Consider the following 7057-nt stretch of genomic DNA (forward strand, 5'->3'; position numbering starts at 1 on the left):
AGTCTCATCTGTCTGATCCACAGCAAAATTTCAGAAGAATGTGAGCTCAATAAATAAACCAACAAATACTCTCAGTGCCATTAAATTTACTGGGAGTAATTCCCTGGTCTTTAATCCAAGGAAATCAGACATACCTTGTAGAGCAGGTTTGGCCCAGCACACACTAAATCAATGGGGTTAATCCTGAGGAACTGACAAAGCCTTTGATTCTCATCCTTAATAAACACGGAGTAAAATTCCTTCCTGTGCAGGGAGGGAATTCTATTCCTGACCCAAGAGACTTGGTGCATCTGGGCAGGGTTGGTCTCAGACAGCTGAGCAGGGGCACCAGGGCAGATTCCTGGTGTGAGGTCCCTACTGTAATGTCACCTCATGGAGCAGAGATTGGGATGTGCCTGTTGTGGGGCTGGATAACCTCTCACACAGCTCAGAACCCCCTGCCCAGGAGCAGCCCAAGTCCCATGGGCCACCAAACCTGGTGGTGTCCACAAGATGGGTGAGAGCTGTTCCCAACAGCCACATGTGTGCTGTGTCTCCTCTCTGGGGAACGAGGTGACAAAACCCCAGAGAAAGGAGGTGAAGGCAGCAGCTTTGGGGTGATGCAGAACCCCAACACCAGCACTGCCCCTGCTCCCTCTGCTTGGCTCCATCTCTCCTGTCCCAGCCCTCAGCTGCTCCTGCTCCAGGTGTGAGCCTTACCAGCACTGTCTGACTGTGTGGTCTCTTGTCCCTCTGTCCCAGTGAGGTTCTGCTCTTGCTGTCAGCTCGGTTGTCCTTAGTCTGCGTCGCACTGTTCTCCTGTGCATGTGTTTGTTTCGCTTCTCTTTGGTCATGGGGGTGTTTTCTCCTTGTTTAATTGTCCCAGATGTACTAGTGTTGACTTGTTTGTTGTTCTCTTGCCTCTGATCCAGTCTTCAAACACACAGAAAAACCAAACAAAAGCCCAACCACAGATGAAAACAACAACAACAACAACACCCAAACCAGCAACAACCCTAGGCAAGGAGGGTTCAGTTGGGAGCACAGTGGCTCAGGGAGGTGACACCACAAGGTCAGGGCTGGAAGAGGTGCTGGTCAGAGCCTGTGGGAAGGGAAATGGGGGTGCAGAGCTCACAGCTGTGGTGGCAGCTCTGTGGGACACAGGAGTGGGAGCTGCAGGACACAGGAGTGGGAAGTGTGGGCTCTGTCTCAGCACTCACCAGCCAGATGCTTCGAGGGAGGCTGCAGCAGGCTCTGATGCCTGGGGGGGGGACTTTGGGGGCTATTTATAGAGCAGAGACAGAGCTTAAAACTGTATGTGCCAATTCTCCAGAGCTGGGATTGGCACTGGAAACGTTCTCCCACATTTTTGTGGTGTGAGGAGCCCAGGTCTGGCTGCCTGCACACCCAGGGGGTGTGTGCTGGTGGTTGGGAGCTGTGGAGAGGTGTGGAAAAGCAGGTGGAGAAAAAGCAGGAGATGGAGAAATCCATTGCATCAACCAGTAGCTCCTTTTTTAAACCAAATCTAGTCCTTAATACCAGCACTGCTGAATTAACCCCTTGCCCATATAAGCAATGAGAAGGAGCTTTCCTCTTTGAGGAACAGTTTGGGAAGGTGTCTCCTGTGGTTCCATCCATCCATCCATCCATCCATCCATCCATCCATCCATCCATCCATCCACTCACTTGCCCTCTTAGTGCTCAGCTAGCCCTTGAGCCATCCTGGCTGAAGGATCTGGTTGGACCTATCCATAAACAGACAAAGACCAGGAGAGAGCCTGGAATGTGTGTCCTGGGCACTCACACATAGTGGGGTGGGTTTAGTTACTCTCACTGCTATTCTACCTCATTTTCTGGTTGTGCTCAGCTGAGAGAAGAGAATCCCTGCTAAAAAGGGTTATTAAGAACAGCCACTAAGGTGATTGAGGGACTGGAGCATCTCTCTGATGAGGGAAGGCTGGGAGAGCTGGGACTGCTCAGCCTGGGGAAGGGAAGTGGTGCCAGGTGAGCTGGAGAGATCCAGAGTTGGTACTTGAAACAGTGCAGACACAAACATCAGTAGCCTTTGCTTACCTTGGATAAGGTCTAGGTGAGCCCAAGCAAGAGAAAGTCCTGATTCAAGGCCATTCCCCAGCCTGGGAGGAAGGCCCTGGTGAAAAGGGAGGGCAATGTTCACCCTCCACCTTCCCCTGTACGAGGTAGAGATTTTCAGGAGCAGAAGGAGCTCAGGCTCATCTCAGCTCTCACTTCCAGACAGTTTCACAGCAGCAGGTTAACATCCAGTGTGGCACTGATGGGGAGTGTGGCTCATCCTGGAGGTGATGGAAGTTTCTCTGCATTCAGGGGGGTCTGAGGGTAGAAACAACCAACAGACCCTCCTAGATGTGAAAGAACAGAAGTACTTCTGCTAGTAGAACATGTTGGACAAACAGGGAGACATTTGGGTCAGTTGTTTTCCAAGCTGGATGCACAGATGGGACAGCTCAGTGTTCAGTGAGAGGCTCTGGGATGTAGAGCAGGGGACAGAGAAGGTGTTAGCTGCTGGGCAGGGACAAGGAGTGTTGGTTCTACTTGAGGATGGAGTGAAGATGAGGTGTCCTCTCAGCTCAGCTCACCAGGGTGCCCAGGAGAGCATGGACCTCCCTGCAAGTAGGCTGATGAGGCAAAAGAGAAGGAGACAAGGGTGGGAAGCTGTGGGAAGTGTTGGGAGGAGCTGAGCTGCCCTGTCTGGGCTCTGAGCTGCTGCCCCAGCTCTGTGTGTCCCTGGCTGTGTGTGTCACCATGTGTTCACTGCATGAAGCCTGTTCCTCCTTTAGGATCCCCCACCCATTTGCACTCATTTCTTTTCCAAAGGGGTTGCTAGTTTTCATCCCTGGGGGAGCTGAGCCCTGGGATCTCCAGGAGGGTGGCTCAGTGCACCCCCAGCTAAGGGAAACCCTTGCAGGACAGAGCACACACTTTAGGGAGATTTTTTTTTTTTTCACTAGTGCTCTGCAGTGAGGACACAAGAACAAAGCTTGGAGTGCTGTTTTCCCTGGTTATGAATCCTTCTTTTCTGTTTCCTGCACCCAAACCAGTTTTGCATGCACCAGGCAGGGAGAGGCACAGCACACAGTGAGACCACCAGAGAGAGATTATACTCTGCTCCGAGTCTAATCACAGAATAATCTCTACTGTGGTTGAAAAGCAATAATGGCTAATTTTTTTTTTAATTCAATACACTTGCACAGGCAGATGTCACCTATGGTTTGTGCTCTCCAGAGTGGTGACAATCTGTGCTGAGGCTACAGGGAGCAGCTGAAGGCACAGAGAGCTCGGGGTGGGGGAGGCAATAGAAAAAAAGCACACTGTGATTTTATTTGGGTCAATGAGTGAGTGTATTTCAGCCATTCCTTCCCTTTCAATAAGATGTTTGTATAATAGATAACCAGTTCAGCTCCTGGAACTAAGCCCATCCTTTGCTGTTTGTCAGTAAAATAGTTTTTTGCATGTTTTGCATCTGAGTGTTTTTTTCCAACCCTTTGAACCCAATGGTACCCCCAGGGGAAGGGGCTGGGGGCACTGCAGACCAGCAGCTCACCAGCTTTGGGCAGGGGGTTAAAACAGCTCACCAAGGGTTAAAAGGAGGAGGAGGAAGAAGAAGAAATATGGTTGGAAAGGTGTGGGGAAAACTGTCCCGATCCTTGAAGAAAAAGGCTGTGTGATTCCCCCCCAGGTTATGTGACATCATAGGCCACTGTCCCAGATTTTCACCTGCTTGGCTCCTGCTCCCTGGGAACACAGGGAAGCTCCAAGGTCCCAAAATGACTTTAAAAGAAGATAAATATTTTAATGTTAAAAATCAAGTTCTGGATGCAAACTATCACCAGAGAGGAGCCTTGGCCTCTCGTGCCCATTGCCTGCAAGGGCAAACAAGAAAGGTAGGAAAAGTGCAGGACACTCAGGGTTTGGGCATGGGGATGGAAAAGTGGGATCATTTTCCAGTCTAGCAGTACTGAAATCTGCCACCATGGTCCTTTACCATCCCTCAGTCTGCTCCTTCCTGGAACAGGACCACACAAACACCAAGTCTGACCCTGAGTGTGAAGATATTTTCTACAGGTCTGAGCACACCTGGGCCTGTCTCAGGCTTGGGGCAGACACTGCACAGAGCAGCAGGAAAAACCCAAACACCCAAGAGAATGGATTGTAAAAGACTCTGAGTGGTTTGTCTCCAATCAAAGCACAAACACAGGTTGGCAGAGAACTGGCAGAGATCCTCTCCTGCAGCCCTGCAGGTGGGACAGGCACTGCTGGGGGTGTGCAGCACTCACACCCTTGTGCTTCCACAGTGGCACTTTCTTTCCAGGGTGTCACAGTCAAAAAGAAATCCTTCCCTGGATGGCAGCTGGGAGCAGGGGGAGCTGACCATGCTGTAAATCTGCTCCCAGCTGCAGTGCTGAAGCCCAGGCACACGTTCTGCCGAGGTGGGCAGTGATGGATGGCCTACTAACCCATCTGCTCTCCAATCCAAAATACCATTTTAATAAAGTGCTATTGGCTCATAACTCACTCAAGTGTCAGGAGAGGAGATCACCTCTGCCTGGGGTTGCCATCCTGTCCCTGCATGGAGCTTGAACAAATAGCTGGGTGCCACCTCCACGGGGACATCAGTCAGCCTGGGCTGGGAGGCTGGCAGGGGTGGCAGGGCCATGCATGTAAATCTTGGCCCAGTTAACAGTGACAGGCAGCCTTTCCTCCCCTTCCTGTCACATTCCCAGAGTGACAGCCACTGGCACAGGTGCTCAGCAAGCAGCAGGGCATGAAATCACCTAGCTGGTGGCTAGGAGTGATGTGCACAGCAAGAGGGGCAGGGAAACCTTTCCCAAAGGCAGGATTGAGTGCCTGGGATGCATCAAGAGAGAGGTTTCATCTGCCCAACAGCCCATGGTGTGAAGGAAGGATGTGTGTAGCTGAGGGAGTGGATGGAGAACTATTTCCTGTGGAAATGAAGTATCAACAAGGACAAATCATCAGTGTGTCCAAGTGGAAGTCTGTGCCATTCTGTCAATGCAGTGAGATGAAACAACTGGGTTGGAAGATTGAACTCAAGCAAAATAAGTTCACAGCAGCTCTGCCACTTACCTTCTTACCTGCCAGCTGGAGCACCCTGAGCCTCCTCATCCCTCTTCAATCAGGCTCACCTCTGTTTTTTTCTGCTCCACCTCCTCAGTTTTCCCAGCCTAGGTGCCACCTCCCTCTCTTCTGCACAGGTGGGATGTAAGACATCCATCATTCAGGCTGATAAATTATGCTCCTGGGTGCACACATTCCTTCTCCTGCTGCCAAGGGCAGAAGGGATCATGGATTTCAGGCCTTGTATTAATAGGGATCTCTCCAAGGGGAAGGGAGGCCATGCCAGCTCTGCCCAGAGCCACACACAGCTCTGGAAAGGAGGAGAACTCCCTGCAAATCTCAGCCATATAGATGCTGGACAAGCTCCCAGGTTGGGGCTGTGCAGGAGACTGTGAACAGGGAGAAAATGAGGGAGCCCTGAAGTGCTGCACTCCTGGGATTTGCAGCATATGGAGAGCAAAGCTCTGACCAGCTGCTCCTTAGAGGGTGAAGAGAGGTTGAGACACACAGGACCAGTTCAGTGTTATGGAGAGCTAACTGTGCCCCTGAACCTGTAGCCAATCCCTGCTGCACAGCACAGAGCAGAGGAGCAGCACCAGCTCTGCTCCCTCTGCTTCCATGCAGGGACCTGATGCAATCTGAAGGAGGAATCTCGTGGAACAGCTGAGCCAGCAGTTGCTGTGCCTCTCACACAGCTCTACAGCAGCATTCCAGCCACCAGGATCAGCAGAAGCACAGGCAGACAGTAGAAGGACAAACCAGAGTACCTTTCCCTTCTCCTGTGCTCCAGGGAGATGCTTGGGGAAGAGAGGGGAAAGCATTGCAGGTGTGTGGCACAATTAGAGGTTTTAATCACATGGTATCATGCTGCTCCCTCATAGTTCATTAGCAAGGGGGTTTAGCAGAGTGGCTCTGCTGAGCTCCCATCTCTTGGGGCCTCACAGAAATAGAATCTTAGTAAAAGCTAAATAGGAAAGGGAAAGCCTGGAATAGCTAATCCTCCAGGAAACTAAAGGACAACTACACCTGGGCTGAATGGGAGGGGGAAAAATGGGATTGAAGTTGACTTCAGGCATTGAGAACATAAAGCATGTTCAGTTTGTACAGGGATTGCTCTTCCCCCATGGCAATGCAGCAGGTAAGTGTTAGTGAGCCCTGTGGGCACACACTGCTGCTGGGGAACTGGTCCTCACCTCACCACAGGAGCAGCTTCTGAAGTGCATCTTCCTTGGCATCCAGGGGGAAATATCAGAGGATGTTGTGAGAGGAAGGTTTGCAGCCTCAGGAACTGTTTCCTGCCTGGGGTTCCACAGGACTCCAGTGATCTGCCCAGTTCTGCTCCTGTGCTCACCAGCTCCTGTCAGGGTACATCCCTCAGAGCTCAGCCCCAACCAGCAGCAAAATGGACAAAGCTGGGACTGCTGTCAGTTCCTGTCCGAGGAGAACAGCTCAGCAAGGTACTCAAGGGCACAGATTTAGGTCAGGCAAGTGTGTTTGCACCGTGTGGTTACAGAACAGGCCTCAGAGCAGAGCACAGAGTTCAAATCCAGTTCAAACTCACAAAAATCAGGAGATTTTCTGACCTGTCTCTTATACGCAGAGAGGCAGAACAAATGTCAGCTCATCAAGACAGGCTCATGTTCAGGACTTGACAATGGCAATTCCTCAGCTGCTCCAGAAATGAGAAGACTCACGTTGCAAGAGCAGCTTGATGGCAGCAGTGGGAGCAAGCAAGCTCCACTCATCTCTCTCTTCAACCTGTGCTGGACACCTGTGTGCCAGATAGAGTCACTGCTCACCTTAAAGACACAGATGATGGACCTGGGGCAAAAAGTACACAGGGCTGCTCTCAGATGACCTGTGTTGACTCCAAGTCAAGCAGGGGAACCACACCAAATCCACCTCTGTGACACAAAGTCTGAATCTGTGAAGGGCAACACCAGAGAGCAAGGAGTGATACCAT

Source organism: Acanthisitta chloris, unplaced genomic scaffold (assembly GCF_000695815.1).
Source record: "Acanthisitta chloris isolate BGI_N310 unplaced genomic scaffold, ASM69581v1 scaffold19554, whole genome shotgun sequence".
NCBI classification, from domain to species: Eukaryota; Metazoa; Chordata; class Aves; order Passeriformes; family Acanthisittidae; genus Acanthisitta; species Acanthisitta chloris.